Source organism: Triticum dicoccoides, chromosome 5B (assembly GCF_002162155.2).
Source record: "Triticum dicoccoides isolate Atlit2015 ecotype Zavitan chromosome 5B, WEW_v2.0, whole genome shotgun sequence".
Taxonomy (NCBI): Eukaryota; Viridiplantae; Streptophyta; class Magnoliopsida; order Poales; family Poaceae; genus Triticum; species Triticum dicoccoides.
Window position 1 is genome coordinate 466,633,089 of NC_041389.1, and position 18,573 is coordinate 466,651,661.

At 46.7% G+C, this 18,573-nt stretch overlaps 1 pseudogene; it reads left to right on the forward strand.

The window, feature by feature from the left end:
- The first annotated feature begins 12,839 nt into the window (after positions 1–12,839).
- On the forward strand, positions 12,840–14,322 carry LOC119309754 (annotated as a pseudogene).
- Positions 14,323–18,573: the final 4,251 nt, after the last annotated feature.

Consider the following 18,573-nt stretch of genomic DNA (forward strand, 5'->3'; position numbering starts at 1 on the left):
GTAAAAGCATAGTGATACGTCTCCAACGTATCTACTTTTCCAAACACTTTTGCCCTTGTTTCGGACTCTAGCTTGCATGATTTGAATGAAACTAACCCGGACTGACGCTGTTTTCAGCAGAATTGCCATGGTGTTGTTTATTGTGCAGAAAACAAAAGTTCTCGGAATGACCCGAAAATCCACAGAGATAACTTTTGGAAAATATAAAAAATACTGGCGAAAGAATCAAGACCAGGGGGCCCACACCCTGTCCACGAGGGTGGGGGGCACGCCCCCCCTGTCTCGTGGGCCCCCTGATGCTCCACCGACCTCAACTCCAACTCTATATATTCCGTTTCGCGGAGAAAAAATCAGAGAGAAAGTTTCATCGTGTTTTACGATACAGAGCCGCCGCCAAGCCCTAATCTCTCTCGGGAGGGCTGATCTGGAGTCCGTTCGGGGCTCCGGAGAGGGGGATTCGTCGCCGTCGTCATCATCAACCATCCTCCATCACCAATTTCATGATGCTCACCGCTGAGCGTGAGTAATTCCATCGTAGGCTTGCTGGACGGTGATGGGTTGGATGAGATTTACCATGTACTCAAGTTAGTTTTGTTAGAGTTTGATCCCTAGTATCCACTATGTTCTAAGATTGATGTTGCTATGACTTTGCTATGCTTAATGCTTGTCACTAGGGCCCGAGTGCCATGATTTCAGATCTGAACCTATTATGTTTTCATGAATATATGTGAGTTCTTGACCCTATCTTGCAAGTCTATAGTCACCTATTATGTGTTATGATCCGACAACCCCGAAGTGACAATAATCGGGATACTTCTCGGTGATGACCGTAGTTTGAGGACTTCATGTATTCACTATGTGTTAATGCTTTGGTCAGGTACTCTATTAAAAGGAGGCCTTAATATCCCTTAGTTTCCACTAGGACCCCGCTACTAGGTTATCCAGGTGTGGTTGAATTGACAACTCGATTGCTAATACTCAAGAATCTTCTTTGGCTCCCCTTGTGTTGAATCAATAAATTTGGGTTGAATACTCTACCCTCGAAAGCTGTTGCGATCCCCTATACTTGTGGGTTTTCAGTGGACCGCTGAATATAGATGGGGCAAGGTGATGGAGACGTTGGTGAAGATGATGGGTGTGTTGGTGTAGATCGCGGTGATGATGATGGCCCCCGGCGGCGTTCCGGCGCCACCGGGAGCAAGGGGGAGAGAGAGCCCCTTCTTCTTCTTCTTCCTTGACCTTCTCCCTAGATGGGAGAAGGGTTTCCCCTCTGGTCCTTGGCTCCCATGGCGTGGGAGGGGCGAGAGCCCCTCCGAGATTGGATTTGTCTCTCTGTCTCTCTCTGTTTCTGTGTTTTGTAGATTGTGCCCTTTCACTGTTTCTTATATATCCAGAGATCCGTAACTCCGATTGGACTGAAACCTTCGCCTAGATTTTTCTCCGAAAATTAGCTTTCTTGCGGCGAAAGAAGAGCATCAACCGCCTTACGGGGTGCCCACGAGGGCCAGGGGCGCGCCTGCCCCCCTGGGGCGCGCCCCCCTGCCTCGTGGCCCCCTCGAGCACCGTCTCGCATTGATTTTTCTTCCCAAAAAACATAAATATTCCAAAAATAATCTCCGTCTGTTTTTATCCCGTTTGGACTCCGTTTGATATGGGGTTTCTGCGAAACATAAAACATGCAACAAACAGGAAATGGCACTGGGCACTGGATCAATATGCTAGTCCCAAAAATAGTATAAAAAATTGCCAAAAGTATATGAAAGTTGAATAATATTGGTGTGGAACAATCAAAAATTATAGATACGACAGAGACGTATCAGCACCCACAAGCTTAATTCATGCTCGTCCTCGAGTAGGTAAATGATAAAAAAAGATAATTTTTGATGTGGAATGCTACCTAGCTTAATCTTGATCATATATCTAATCATGGCATGAATATTAAGACACGACTGATTCAAAGCAATAGTCTATCATTTGACATAAAAAGAATAATACTTCGAGCGTACTAATAAAGCAATCGTGTCTTTTCAAAACAACATGGCCAAAGAAAGTTATCCCTATAAAATCATATAGTCTGGCTATGTTCCATCTTCATCGCACAAAATATTCAAATCATGCACAACCCCGATGACAAGCCAAGCAATTGTTTCATACTTTTGACGTTCTCAAACCTTTCCAACTTTCACGCAATACATGAGCGTGAGCCATGGATATAACACTATAGGTGGAATAGAGTATGATGGTGGAGGTTGTGTGGAGAAGACAAAAGGGAGAAAGTCTCACATCGACACGGCTAATCAACGGGCTATGGAGATGCCCATCAATTGATGTCAATGTGAGGAGTAGGGATTGCCATGCAACGGATGCACTAAGGGCTATAAGTGTATGAAAGCTCAAATTGAAACTAAGTGGGTGTGCATCCAACTTGCTTGCTCATGAAGACCTAGGGCATTTAAGGAAGCCCATCGTTGGAATATACAAGCCAAGTTCTATAATGAAAATTCCCACTAGTATATGAAAGTGACAATATAGGCGACTCTCCATATGAAGAACATGGTGCTACTTTGAAGCACAAGTGTGGTAAAATGATAGTGATACGTCTCCAACGTATCTACTTTTCCAAACACTTTTGCCCTTGTTTTGGACTCTAAATTGCATGATTTGAATGAAACTAACCCGGACTGACGCTGTTTTCAGCAGAACTGCCATGGTGTTGTTTATTGTGCAGAAAACAAAAGTTCTCGGAATGACCTGAAAATCCACGGAGATAACTTTTGGAAAATATAAAAAATACTGGCGAAAGAATCAAGACCAGGGGGCCCACACCCTGTCCACAAGGGTGGGGGCGCGCCTCCCTGTCTCGTGGGCCCCCTGATGCTCCACCGACCTCAACTCCAACTCTATTTATTCCATTTCACGAAGAGAAAAATCAGAGAGAAAGTTTCATCGTGTTTTACGATGTGGAGCCGCTGCCAAGCCCTAATCTCTTTCGGGAGGGCTGATTTGGAGTCCGTTCGGGGCTCCGGAGAGGGGGATTCGTCGCCGTCGTCATCATCAACCATCCTCCATCACCAATTTCATGATGCTCACCGCTGAGTGTGAGTAATTCCATCGTAGGCTTGCTGGACGGTGATGGGTTGGATGAGATTTACCATGTAATCAAGTTAGTTTTGTTAGGGTTTGATCCCTAGTATCCACTATGTTCTGTGATTGATGTTGCTATGACTTTGCTATGCTTAATGCTTGTCACTAGGGCCCGAGTGCCATGATTTCAGATCTGAACCTATTATGTTTTCATGAATATATGTGAGTTCTTGATCCTATCTTGCAAGTCTATAGTCACCTATTATGTGTTATGATCCGACAACCCCGAAGTGACAATAGTCGGGATACTTCTCGGTGATGACCGTAGTTTGAGGAGTTCATGTATTCACTATGTGTTAATGCTTTGGTCAGGTACTCTATTAAAAGGAGGCCTTAATATCCCTTATTTTCCACTAGGACCCCGCTGCCACGGGAGGGTAGGGCAAAAGATGTCATGCAAGTTCTTTTCCATAAGCACGTATGACTATATTCGGAATACATGCCTACATTACATTGATGAATTGGAGCTAGTTCTGTGTCACCCTATGTTATAACTATTACATGAGGAATCGCATCCGACATAATTATCCATCACAGATCCAATGCCTACGAGCTTTTCACATATTGTGCTTTGCTTATTTACTTTTCCGTTGTTGCTGTTACAATTACTACAAAACTGCTATCTTTACTTTTGCCACTGTTACCATTACTATCATACTACTTTGCTACTAAATACTTTGCTGCAGATACTAAGTTATCCAGGTGTGGTTGAATTGACAACTCAACTGCTAATACTTGAGAATATTCTTTGGCTCCCCTTGTGTCGAATCAATAAATTTGGGTTGAATACTCTACCCTCGAAAACTGTTGCGATCCCCTATACTTGTGGTTTATCAGATAGTAACATTGCCCCTTTTTTTCTTTTTTTTCTTTTTTTCTTTTTTTTGCGGTCTTCTTTGGCCCCCCTTTTTATATTTAGGCTTCTTTGGCCTCTCTTTTTTTATTTTTTATAGGGCAATGCTCTATAATGATGATCATCACACTTTTATTTACTTACAACTCGATATTACAACTCGATACTAGAACAAAGATATGACTCTATATGGATGCCTCCGGCGGTGTACCGGGATGTGCAATGATCTAGCATAGCAAAGATAAACATCATGCTAGCTATCTTATGATCATGCAAGGCAATATGACAATGAATGCTCAAGTCATGTATATGATGATGATGGAAGTTGCATGGCAATATATCTCGAAATGGCTATGGAAATGCCATAATAGGTAGGTATGGTGGATGTTTTGAGGAAGATATAAGGAGGCTTATGTGTGATAGAGCGTATCATATCACGGGGTTTGGATGCACCGGCGAAGTTTGCACCAACTCTCGAGGTGATAAAGGGCAATGCACGGTGCCGAAGAGGCTAGCAATGATGCAAGGGTGAGAGTGCGTATAATCCATGGACTCAACATTAGTCATAAAGAACTCACATACTTATTGCAAAAATCTATAAGTCATCGAAACAATGTACTACGCGCATGCTCCTAGGGGGATAGATTGGTAGGAAAAGACCATCGCTCGTCCCCGACCGCCACTCATAAGGAAGACAATCAATAAATACCTCATGCTCCAACTTCGTTACATAACAGTTCACCATACGTGCATGCTACGGGAATCACAAACTTCAACACAAGTATTTCTACAATCCACAACTACCCACTAGCATGACTCTAATATCACCATCTTTATATCGCAAAACTATTGCAAGGAATCAAACATATCATATTCAGTGATCTACAAGTTTATGTAGGATTTTATGAGTAACCATGTGAATGACCAATTCCTGTCATCTCTCTAAATAGATATAAGTGAAGCAAGAGTTTAATTATTTCTACAAAAGATATGTCTATGCTCAAACAAATATAATTGAAGCAAAAGAGCATTCTACAAATGGCGGTTTTCTATGTGAAGAGAAACAGGCAATCCAAACTTCAAATGATATAAGTGAAGCACATGAAGCATTCTATAAAGCCATACTCAAAAGATAAAAGTGAAGTGCAATGAGAATTCTATAAATCAACCAAGGACTATCTCATACCAGCATGGTGCATAAAAGAAAAGTGAAAACTAAATGCAAAAGATGCTCCAAGACTTGCACTTATCGCATGAACGAAACGAATCCGAAAACATACCGATACTTATTGAAGAAAGAGGGGATGCCTTCCGGGGCATCCCCAAGCGTAGACGCTTGAGTATCCTTGAATATTTACTTGGGGTGCCGTGGGCATTCCCAAGCTTGATCTCTTGCCTCTCTTCCTTTTCCTCATATCGTGACCTCCTCGATCAAACACTTCATCCACACAAAACTTCAACAGAAAACTCGGTAAGATCCGTTAGTATAATAAAGCAAATCACTATTCTAAGTACTGTTGCAAACCAATTCATATTTTGTTTTTGCATTGTGTCTACTATAATATAACTTTTTCATGGCTTAATCCACTGATAGAAATTGATAGTTTCATCAAAACAAGCAAACTATGCACCAAAAACAGAATCTGTCAAAAACAGAACAGTCTGTAGCAAGCTGAACATTCACCATACTTCTGGTACCCCAAAAATTCTACCACAATTTGGAAAAATAAACAAGTTGTACGGCAAGATAGTGAGAAAAGAATCAGAACCATTTGACATTCCAGCAAAAAATGTAAAATCACGCACTACAGCCAAAGTTTCTGTCCTGCACCGCACAAACCAACAAGCATTGTAAACATCCTAAAGGCAAACCTTGGCACATTATTTTTATAATACAATGGAATTGTACAAGGGGATAATTGTTTTTGATGAAAAGTTTCTGTAATCAAGATTCACAAAGTTTCCGTGAGCATGAACAAAGTTCAAGGCTAGCTCCCACTTTAACAATGCTCGTCTTTCTCACTTTCGCTTTCCTTTTTGAAAAGTTTTGGGTTCCCCTCTTTATTTTTTTTGTTTTTAAACTATATAAAAGAACTCAACAGAAATAAATGACTCTCTAAAACTTCCGGGTTGTCTCCCTGGCAGCGCTTTCTTTAAAGCCATTAAGCTAGGCATATAGTGCTCAAGTAATGAATCCACCCAGATCCCAAGGTATATCAAAGCCAATTTAAATTAACAATGATTTGTAATTTAGTAGTGAGCACAAAGTAACATATATCAAGCAACAACGAAGTCTAACTCTCTTCCTATGCATCGGCATGTCATAGAAGAACAATTCATGCACACATAATAAAGGCCAATGCATAGTATAAGCAGTTTCTTGCAATTTTATCATATTGGAAACATAGAGAGGTGGAGATATAGTTACTCTCTCATAATAATTGCAAGTAAGAGCAGAAAGCACATGCATATCACATTCATCATAATTATCATGTGCAATGGTAAAAGGCAACCCATCAATATAATCCTTAATAAGCACAAACTTCTCTGATATAGTGTAGTCGGGAGAATTCAAAAAGATAATAGGATTATCATGCGTGGGTGCAATAACAACAATTTCATGTTTAACATCAGGAACTATAGCAAGTTCATCTCCATAAGCATCATTCATATTGGCATTTTGGCCACAAGCATAACAAGCATCATCAAAAAGGGGTATTTCAAGAGAATCAACGGGATCATAACAATCATCATAGCAATCATCCTTCGGTAAGCACGAAGGGAATTTAAAAAATGTATGAGTTGAAGAGATACTCTCATTAGAAGGTGGGCATGGGTGATCAATCCGCTCTTCCTCCTTTTGTTCTTCGCTCTCCTCCTCATCTTTTTCATCTAATGGGCTCACAGTTTTAGTAATTTCTTCTTCCATAGATTCCTGCAAAATATTAGTCTCTTCTTGGACAGCGGAGACTTCCTCAATAAATGCATCAATATCGGAATTGAATTCATAATTCTCATAGCAATATTTAAGTATAGCAATATTTTCAGGTCTGTAAACAACATCATCAAGATTTTCACACGTTTTAAACAAAGATTCAATTTCATAAGCATCCATAAAAGCAACAAATTATTCTATTTGTTCCACATCATAGTAATCATATATACCTTAGCATAAGAAGCTAAGGTTTCATTATCATTAAATTTGCATGAAAAGGAAAGGTGTGGAGCCTTCATCCTAGAGAAGCATGTATAATCATATCACAAGCATAGTTCCCGAGCATACCAATGCAACATATAAATTTGATCCCATAATAGTTTCCCTTTTTGTGTCAAGCGATAATCCCTAAAGTATTCACATTGATCCAACGTGTCTCCCATAACATAATTGAATGGGGTTTTCTCAGGATTATCAAAGTAGTACATAATTCTTTCACATAATGAGCATCGGGAGTTTTAGGAGGTTCCCCATCTCCATGAGTAGCAAGTACACCTAATGTTTTTGGTATTTCGTGTTCCATATCCATAACTAAAGATAGAGAACAACTAGGAACAGCAAATAAAAATTACTTAGTGATAAAGCAAACAAGCACACACGAGAATATTCACCCCACGCTTTGACTCCCCGGCAACGGCGCCAGAAAAAGATCTTGATAACCCAAAAGTGTAGGGGGTCAGTTGTAGCCTCTTTCGATAAGTAAGAGTGTCGAACCCAACGAGGAGTTAAAGGTAGAACAAATATTCCCTCAAGTTCTATCGACCACCGATACAACTCTACGCATGCTTGACGTTCGCTTTACGTAGAACAAGTATGAAACTAGAAGTACTTTGTAGGTGTTGTTGGATAGGTTTGCAAGATAATAAAGAGCACGTAAATATAAACTAGGGGTTGTTTAGATAAAGAAGCAATAAAGTAAATATAGCGAGTGTGGAAAAGTGGCGGTAGGAGTTGTGAGATTGTCCCTAAGCAATTGACTACTTTACTAGACCGATAGCAAGTTTTATGTGGGAGAGGCATAAGCTAACATACTTTCTCTTCTTGGATCATATGCACTTATAATTGGAGCTCTAGCAAGCATCTGCAACTATTAAAGATCATTAAGGTAAAACCCAACCATAGCATTAAAGTATCAAGTCCTCTTTATTCCCATACGCCACAACCACCTTACTCGGGTTTATGCTTCTGTCACTCAAGCAACCCACTATAAGCGAATCATGAACATATTGCAACACCCTACAACGGGAATCCCTCACGCTTGCGTGACACGGAGGGCACAATAGGACAACAACATAACCACAAGCAAATTAAACCAATCATAGCAATTCACCAATCACCGATAGGACAACGAAAATCTACTCAGACATCATAGGATGGCAACACATCATTGGATAATGATATGAAGCATAAAGCACCAAATTCAAGTAGAGGGTACAATGGGTTGCGGGAGAGTGGACCGCTGAATATAGATGGGGGAAGTTGATGGAGGCGTTGGTGAAGACGATGGAGGTGTTGGTGTAGATCGCGGTGATGATGATGGCCCCCGGCGGCGTTCCGGCGCCACCGGAAGCAAGGGGGAGAGAGCCCCCTTCTTCTTCTTCTTCTTCCTTGACCTTCTCCCTAGATGGGAGGAGGGTTTCCCCTCTGGTCCTTGGCTCCCATGGCGCGGGAGGGGCGAGAGCCCCTCCGAGATTGGATCTGTCTCTCTGTCTCTCTCTGTTTCTGCGTTTTCTAGATTCTTCCCTTTCACCGTTTCTTATATATCCGGAGATCCGTAACTCCGATTGGTCTAAAACCTTAGCCCAATTTTTTCTCGAAAATTAGCTCTCTTGCGGCGAAAGAAGAGCATCAACCGCCTTACGGGGTGCCCACGAGGGTCATGGGCGCGCCCCCTGCCTCGTGGACCCCTCGAGCACCGTCTTGTGTTGATTTTTCTTCCCAAAAATCATAAATATTCCAAAAATAATCTCCGTCCGTTTTTATCCCATTTGGACTCCATTTGATATGAGGTTTCTGCGAAACATAAAACATGCAACAAACAGGAACTGGCACTGGGCACTGGATCAATATGTTAGTCCCGAAAATAGTATAAAAATTTGCCAAAAGTATATGAAAGTTGAATAATATTGGCATGGAACAATCAAAAATTATAGATACGACGGAGATGTATCAATCCCCTCTTAATAGTATGGCTTTCCTACGACTCAAATCCACCGAAAAGAAACATAGAGAAACATCGTCTTCAATAATCTTCGAGGGGCATCAAATCGACTTGTGTTCAGTCAGGATATATCTGAAAAGCTCAGTGCACACGATTAGTCCACAAAAGCATTGTCATCAATCAGCAAAACTACTAAGGAATAAATATGCCCTTACAATCATGATTACAAGGGTGCTCTATCTCAAGAGCTATTGACTTGTCTATCTCAATTTGTGAAACATGTCCCTTATGGGGTGTCCCGCCCCTCCTTATATAAGTTGAAGGAACGGCTTACATGTAGAGTCCTAGTAGGATTAGGACTAGTCTATTCTCTATTACAAGCCGGATACAAGTTCGGGTCTTGCTTCCCTTGCTGGGCCTTGTTCTTCTTGGGCCCTCGCCGTGAACTGCCGGTCCAGGCCTCTCTGAAGAGCCGGCCCGCTCACGAACCACCAAGTCCAAGCGGGTTACTGATGAGGTGCCAAGTCCAGCCAGGTTATCAATGAATCGCCAAGTCCCGGCCGGGTCATACTTCAGGCCGGGTCATACCGCGGGGTATATCCCCGACAATTCGTGTTGCAAGTTTCCTGTTTCGACGATCATAGACGAGAAGATCTACATATTTCTCATGGTTGTACATATGGATATGTGTGATGTGATTTAAGACACTGCTTAATTATTCCTCTAGTCGGCGTGGTTTCTCTCGATCTCCTCTGTCACGACTTGCTGCGGTAGCATCATCGTCGCCGCCGTTCATCTCGGCCTTCTCTCCATGATCCTACTGTAGTTAAGCCGCCATGGCGCGCACACCGACGGGGTTCTTCTCCTCTGTTCTCTTCCATCGACGGGGTCGGTGATCTTGGCCTCCTCCCCGCCTCCTCTTTCTCGTCCTACTACACTGGAGTCATTTCCGACATCGATCATCTCAGCTCCTCTCTCTCGTCCTACTACACTGACGATGCCATGATGTGAGCACTGCATTTCTCCTCCTCTGTCCACTGTCTTTGCACGAGCACTCCAACTAGTTCGCTGACAGGGTCGCTCGCCCATGACTTCGTGCTCGTCATGTCGGACACGGCGCCACGGTCACTGTCCACCGCAGTTGCCATGGTCCGGCACACACTGCATTTCTTCATCCCCTTCCTCTGCTAGCTCTTAACCCTGTGTGCTAAGTGCAAGTGCTAGCTCTTAATCATACCCCATGCGGGCAACCAAACAGTGTGTAGTTGTATGCGTCGAGACAATGCAGGCAACCGAACAACGTGCCAAAGTTGATCCCTTAATGTAGGAAGTCCATATGCAGGCAACCAAACAACTTGCAGATGTCACATATGAGACTACTTTTTTAGAGCCAGGCTGGATTGAGATGTGTATACAATGCAGCTACTGTTCACTACTGCAACCAAACACGACCTAAGCGACTGGCCAAAAATTCGTTCGGTCGATCGGCGTGCTAGACGCTTGCAAACACATACATGCACTCACTTTTGTAAGCACATGTGTGTACCCTAAACTTATGAACACTTTTAAGAGACTCAACGGATTCGGTCCGAGCACCTAAAAGTAAATGAAACCATAGTTATTCATGAGGTCATGCTATTCTAAGAAAACTTTGCATATGTTTGCATTCAAACGGGGAGTAAAATAATATTTACAATGAATGTTGGCTAGGTTGTAGGTTGATGTACAACTGCAAATAATTGAAGCCCGAAAAAGGGGCCGAGGAAAATGCAGCTTCAAGAAGAGAAGAAGACATAAGCGATCGCGAGGACATCTTCAACGCTCACTCTTAAACCATCTGCATATAATGTGGACCTGCGGTACAAGCATGTTTTGTCATCCAACGCAGTTTCGCATTCGTGCACGGACCAGTCTGGGCGGCTTTTTTTCTTGTAAATCGGAAGCAAACCGGAAGAGGAGGGGCTTTGCGGGCGTCTGGACCGCTGTCACGCACACACACGACAACTCTGGCTCACCCTAAACCCTTCCTTGCCTTGCCCGTGCTTCCTTTTCCAATGGGTGCGTTCCGCGTCACATTCATGCCGGCTCAGAGCCGCAAGGGCCGGCATTGATGCCGCGGGATGTGATCGGACGAGAGGCGACGCCGACGCCACCTCTCTGGTGACGCCACTTCAATGCAGACACGTCGTCTCGAGAAACCAACTCGGGCCGCTACGCCGCATTGAAGCGAGCTAACCGTCCGTTCGCCTGGCCTAACCATGGCAATTTAAGCACGTTGTCAGGGTCATCCACATTACACTCTTCACTCCACATCTCAGCGCCAAATCTTCAAACACCTCCGTCTCTTCCCTCTTCATCAGCGATGGACAAGTCTTGGCCCTCGGCGGCCGGCTCTTCCGCGAAGGAGATCATCACCTTCTCTGGCGATGAGGAGGACTAGCCGCTGCCGTAGCCACCACAGTCGCAGACGCCCGTCCACTCGAAGAACGCGGTGTATGCGGTGACGGACACCGACTACGAGGAGCAGAAGGAGTTGACGCACCGTTGCTCGCTCCTCCACGACATCGGTCCGATGGCGCCATCGAGCTTCCTTCCTCTCTCTGCTCTCTCCACGCAACCGCGACGTCCAAACGGATGCCGCATGGTCAAGGAGGAGAGATTGTCACCGCCGCCTCCCAACCACATTAAGGAGGAGCGGCTCTTGTCATCGCCTAGTCGCGTTGGTGGCTGTCTGCCCCACACGATCGCCGTGAAAAGTGCGCGGTCGGATACTGCACTACCTCGGCGGCCATCGCAAAGGGAGCAACGACGACAAATCGTCTTCCCTAAGCGCCATGACGACGCAGGAGTACGCAGACAGGGAGTTGCGTCCGCGGGGCAGGCGCAACACCTCGTGCGAGGCGGAGTTCGCGGTGTCTGACGTCCCACCGCTAGAAATCACCAACGACCCGGAGCTCGCAACGGCTTGGGTTATGCATCGGTCAAAGACCATAGCGGAGAGGAGCAAGCGCCGTCTCCGTCGCCTCGACGATTAGATGGCCAAGTATTGGAGTGGTCTCTCTGCAAGACCACCACCGCCGCAGCCGCCCGTCTCTCCCCAACCACGTCTACGGTGGTCGCGGCCGCACTGCGTGCGGCGCAGGAGCAAACGGAGAAGACCATCCCTGAGGACGACAGGGAAGCCCTGCCGCGACACCCGCCCTCCGCCAGTGGATGCCCGACGACTCCGACGACAGTGACAGTGGAGCCACCTATCTGCCCAAAATGACGTATGAGGTCACCATAAAATATAGGGTAGTTTTTTTTAGTTCACCGGACGAAATAACGTCTGGTTTTATGTAAAAGCTATCCAAATTTGAACGAAAATCGTTCAATTTGTTTAAATTTGTGTCATTTTTTTCAAACTCTGTTTAAAATGTTTTCAAACATTTGTGGCTAGCTTTGGATGACCGGCTTTTGTATCATTGCCATGGACTGGTCTTTGCAAAAGGAAAAAAGAAAAGGAATGCCCTCAAAGCAGAACGGGGGCAGAGAGAGTCTTGACCACGAGCAAAACAGAACAGCCCCTCTCCTCCGTCGTCCCCCAATCTCCCCTGCAAAACCCTCGCCCCCTCCGCGATTCCCCCGCCGCCGCGCCAAGCGCCGCCGCGAAGCCCGCCCTCCCGACCCCCTCCAAGGCGCCCGTGATGACGACGGCCGCCACGACGGCCCACTCCGGCGCGGCGGGCGCGTCGTCGTCCTTCTACGCGCCGCCCTCCCGCCGCCTCCACTTCTTCGTGCGCGCCACCGACTCCAAGACCATCGCGATGCACGCGGCCGCGGACGACACCGTCGCCGCCGTGCTCGCCCACCTCGCCGACCGCGGCTACGGCCGCGACCTGCGCCTCCTCCACGCGGGGCGCCAGCTCGAGCCGGAGGCCACCGTCGCCTCGCTCGGCCTCCCGCCCGACTCCACCCTCCAGCTCGCGGCGCGCCTCCGCTCCACCCCGCACCCCAAGGCCTGGCAGCCCGCCTCGCACATCGCCGCCACCGCCGCCTCCTGGGACGCCGGCACCGCCACCGCCAACACCCTGGAAGACCTCGTCAAGGAGTACATCTTCTGCTGCGACCTCGGCAGCGAGCAGAACCGGAATGATCTCTGGGCCAAGGGCGCCGAGGAGCACCTCGACATCTTCCTCCAGTCGGGCGCCGCCATCGCGCTGGTTCACCTCTACCTCTCAGATTCCTCCTCCTCTCGCGTCTACGCCGAGCGCGCCATCAGGTGCTTTCTCAGCACCGACCCTGCGACCTTACCGCCCAATGTAAGGCTCGTCACGGCGCCGGTGCTGCTGAAATTCTGCCGCTTGCTTTCTCTGGCCGCGGGCAATAAGGATCCCCTCTACAAGTCATGCCGTCATACACTTGCATCGGTGCTCTGCTTGCCACTCTCAGGGCTCGTTGCCTCCAAATCTCCTACCAAGGTGATCGAGCAGGTCCTCCCGTTTGCCAGAGAAATAGTTGAATTGGTTCTGGATGGACTGGGATCAGAGCCCATGATGGTGTCAAGGACAGACCTTGAGGAGCTCTCAAACTTCTTTCAAGTCTTGCGCCAGCAGGTACTCCTTTGGATGCCAAAGAATGTGTACAGCAGGGAGCGTAAGCGTACCGACACATGGGTGTGGGAGTTGCAGGAAATGTCCACGAACCTGCTGAAAAAGATGGATGAGTGTCTGGAGAGGTTGGAGATGGATCTTCCATCTTTATCATCTGACAGTGTGGGGGTCATAGAAAGTCAACCATTCATGGCCAGCCGATTACATATACTGGCCATATTGACAGAACTGGATATTCGAGGATGTGGCGCACAACCTTCGGTTAGTAGTGCTGGCACACAAAGCACCTCTCAATGTACCCGTGCGCTGTTGCAAGAGGAACGAGCATCACCACTGGCTCCTGAAGCATAAGGATCTGCTTTGTTTCGTAGCAAGTAACTTAAATTGAGAAATCCACCCAACGCTGAGCTTGTTTTCACATAGACTGAGAAAGTATACAATGTAGCAGTCTAACAGGCCTGATTATATCATGCAGGTATATTCAGCATCTCCCAAAGTTCCTGTCCTGCATCTTGCTTTCGTTTCCAGTAGCCGTCAAATTATGTCATGCTATCAAAGAACAGAGTAGCCTGGTGCCGCCGTAGATTTTGATAGTTCCATTTAAACAAATAATTTTTTGCCTTTTTAACTGCTTGGAATAACTTACTTTTGCATATTCCGCAGCCATTTCTTCTCACCAAATTAATAAAATATATTCCATAGTTTACCAATCACAAACTTAGCCTTTTTTATAGCTTTTTCCACATCGAATTGTAAGATATTTTAGCAGTTCAACTGTCAGATACTAGCCTTAAACTAACTAATTTCTGACCCTTCCCGTTCCCAACTGAGTAGGGGGTGAGTTCTTTCCGTTTTATATTAGCTGAAACCAAGCCTTTAGAGATGTAATTGTCAGGACCCCGACTCAATGCCACATTGATCTAGCATGTAACACCTCATATCACTTTGCGGCCTCACGCACGGTATTCCCACGGGTGTCGCCATACCTTTGCCCGGGACCGTTTGCGCCTTTTGGCACACGTATATGATAGTGTCGCTAGCATCCATATGATAAGGAGCCCGGGCTGACATGGCTAGTTGTAAACCCAAAGTGGCACAAACTTACAGGGACAGGCATTCATGACCCAGCATCGAACGTGTCGGTCATCAACGAGTGAATCCAGGCTGTAGCACTGGGCTAGCAGGACTCCGGTGAACCGGGCTGTAACTCTGAGCTAGCAGGACTCCGGTATTCATCACGTGACATTTTCCCGAGGGGACAGACACAAGAACGAAGAAGGACACATGCCGGCCAGCCTAAGTGTTCTGGAGCAGTAGCAAGCTACCATGTCTCAGTGGAAGCACTAGGAGACATTTCCCGGTAAGAGAGGCTACTAAGGATAAACAACTAGATAGTCAGATCCCACACATACCAAGCATTTCAATAACATACACACAATATGCTCGATATGTGCAAATACAACTTGGCATCACAACATGACTCTACAACTCAAGTATTTTATTCAAGAGGCTCCAAGGAGCGAGATATTACAAACATGGGTCTCACGACCCAACATTCAGAGCATACAAGTCAAAGCACAAGCGGAAGCTTAACATGTCTGAGTACAGACATCTACAAAAGAAAAAGGCTGAGAAGCCTGACTATCTACCAGATCCTGTCGAGGGCACAAGATCGTAGCTGAGGTAACAAGCTAAACGTCGAAGTCCACGCGGAACTACTAGTGAGACGGGAGTCTCTGGAAAAAACGTAAAATAGGCAAACGTGAGTACAAATGTACCCAGCAAGACTTACATCAGAACTAACTACATATGCATCATTATCAACAAAGGGGATGGTGGGGTTTAACTGCAGCAAGCCAACTTTGACTCGATGGCTATCCTGAACTACGACTGCAAGTAACTCTTTTGAGGTGGCGCACACGAGTCCACATATTCACCATATCAATACACCACTATGGATCCGCTCCCGTCTCCCTAAGAGAACGCCATCCATAGCACTTACACTTATCTTGCGTATTTTAGAGTATCCACTTTCACTTGTCTATGAACTGTACAGGCAGCCCAGAAGTCCTTTACCGCGGACACGGCTATTCGAATAGATGATGTTAACCCTGCAGGGGTGTACTTCTTCACACACGCTCTCACCACTTACCGCCGTTTACACGACATGTACTCGGCAACCTTCAAGCGGAAGCCCAGCGAGGGTGTCGGCCACGACCTACCTAAACACTCAAGTCTCTAGTCCAGGTTTATCGTCTATTTAGGTTTCATCCGCAGGGAGTCCGGCCGAGGTTTCCACATACGGCCCCGAACGATGTGTGCAGGGTTCCCGAGACACCAAACGGGCGCCCGGTACACCGTGCCACGTGCCTACCGCATCACAGCCCACCCCTCCGGTCAGCGCTGCGCACGGCCTCCAGCATACTACAAACACCAGAAACTACTTGCAACGCCTGACAGAGGACAAGGGTGATTAAGAAGCCGAGAGGGTCCATTGGTTTCGGGCCCAATGCGTGGTAGTAACTGTTTCATGGATCACAAACACAGAACTCAGTTCCTGAGGATGGCTTCAATGAGACAACCCACCATGTACTCCTACATGGCCTCTCACCGCTACCTTTACCAAATCGTGTTCACACACTTAGCTCACACACAGTAGGACATGTTCACCACATTCCAATTCATCCCCGATGAATCAGACCTGACTCAACTCTAAGCAGTAGTAGGCATGACAAACAAGCATGAATGAGTAGGCACAACAGGGCTCAAACAACTCCTACTCATGCTAGTGGGTTTCATCTATTTACTGTGGCAATGACAGGTCATGCAGAGGATAAAGGGGTTCAGCTACCGCAGCAAGTAATAGTTGAATCATTGTTGTCCTAATGCAGTAAAAAAGAGCAGGAGCGAGAGAGTGGGATTGTATTAGAATGAACAAGGGGGTTTTGCTTGCCTGACGGAGTGGTAGTGGAATACTGCCCTTCAGTTGGATACTCGTGAATATCCTCGGAGGCAGAACCTACCACGAAGAACACATCGAAACACAATCACCACATGGCAATATGCAACAATATGATGCATGCAATGACATGGCAAAATGAGTGTGTTTGGGCTAGTGCAACTTAGGACAGAATAGTTTGAGCACATTTGAATCAAGGATTCAAATGCTAGCTCATAATAGGAGGTCATATAAGTGCATTTGCTTGTTTCACCTAAACAACAAGGTTAAAGTGTTCTGACATGCATGAAACTAGTACAGATGGAAAGATTGGATTTTTCTGATCAAATTTCATATATAAAACTTTGCATTTGGAGTTACGGATCAATTTCTATGAATTTTTGAAGTTTGTACTATTTTCTGGAATTTCCGGTATAAGAATAATTCCAGTAATTGAATTAATGCGTCAACATTGCGTCAGGGTGACGTCATCAGTCAACGGAGCTGGTCCAGGTCAAACTGACCAGTGGGTCCCGCGTGTCAGTAGTTAGTTAAACTAACTAAAATTAGTTAGTGCTAATCCTAGGTTAATTAGCAGAGCGGGCCCCACTTGTCATAGACTCAGGGGGTAGTCAACCTGGGCCCGCCCAGTCAAAGTCAACGGGGTCAAACCCGCCGGCGTTTAGCCGCCGGCGAGGCCAGACACGGCGGTGGAAGTGCGTTTTCGTGCTCCGGCGACCAAATGGACGGTGGAGACCATTTACGCGAAGCTGGGAACGAGCCGCGTCATTTGGTGGCAGTGGTGGAGCTCGGGGTGGCCGGGAACGTCGCCGGCGACGACCTTGGCGGTCGCCGGAGTCGGGTGAAGTCGAACCCGAAGCTACGGGGTACGGCGAGGCGCGTGGAGTGGTGCTACGGGTTCCTGCGAGTTCGGGGAGTGTGTTGGACATGGGGGTGTGGCCAGTGGGTGGCCGGAGTCACGTCGGCGACGAGCTCGGCGGCGGCGCGTGCAGTGGAGCTTCGTGCAGTCGCTACGGTGCACAAGAAAGCAAACGGAGAGGATGGGGAGGCAACTGAGCTCACAGCGGTCACGTAGGAGCAAACGGCGCGGTCGGGGACGAGCTGATGCGGCGGCAACGACGAAGGGGATCTGCGGCGGTGCTCGGTGAAGTCGAGCTCGAAGAGGACGAAGCAGGGCGCGCGAGCGCTCGGGGCTCGGGCTGCTCGACGGAGACGACGACGGTGAAGCTGTTGGACTTGGTGGAGCGGCGCGGGGACGATGGAGGACACGAGAACTACGGTGGCGCGGGCGCAGCAACGTCGGCCATGGTGCGGGAGAGCGAGGGAGAGAGGCAGGGGGCGAGTGAGGTGTCCACGGGGTCGGGGTGGCGATGTGGAGCTCACCCAGGTGTCCAGGGGCGCGGGCGGCAAGCAGGTGGCGCCGTGGCGAGCTCGTGCTTGCCGGCGTCACCTCTGTGCCTGCCTGGCGAGGACGAAGCAGCTGGCTGGCATGGGCCAGCACAGCGTTGGGCCTGCCAGGTGGGCTGCGGCCAGGTAAGTTCCCTCCTTCTCTTTTATTTTCTGTTTTCTATTTTTCTGTAACTGTGTGGCTTTATTAAAAATACTTAGGCATCTTTAAAAATCCTGAAAATAATCAGGGGCTCTGTTTAGATTATTTCCAACAGCCCACACTTATTTTCAGAATTATTTGGGCATTTAAAATATTTTATAGCATTTATATGCGCAAATGCAATTAGTAATGATTTAATCCAATGACCTTATGTGTCCTGGAAAAATGTGAACCCATTTTGTCAGAGGTTCTAACCCAAAACAAAAAGGTTAGACTTTTTAGAAGGGCATTTCAGGTTCATTGAAAATAATTTTAGTAAA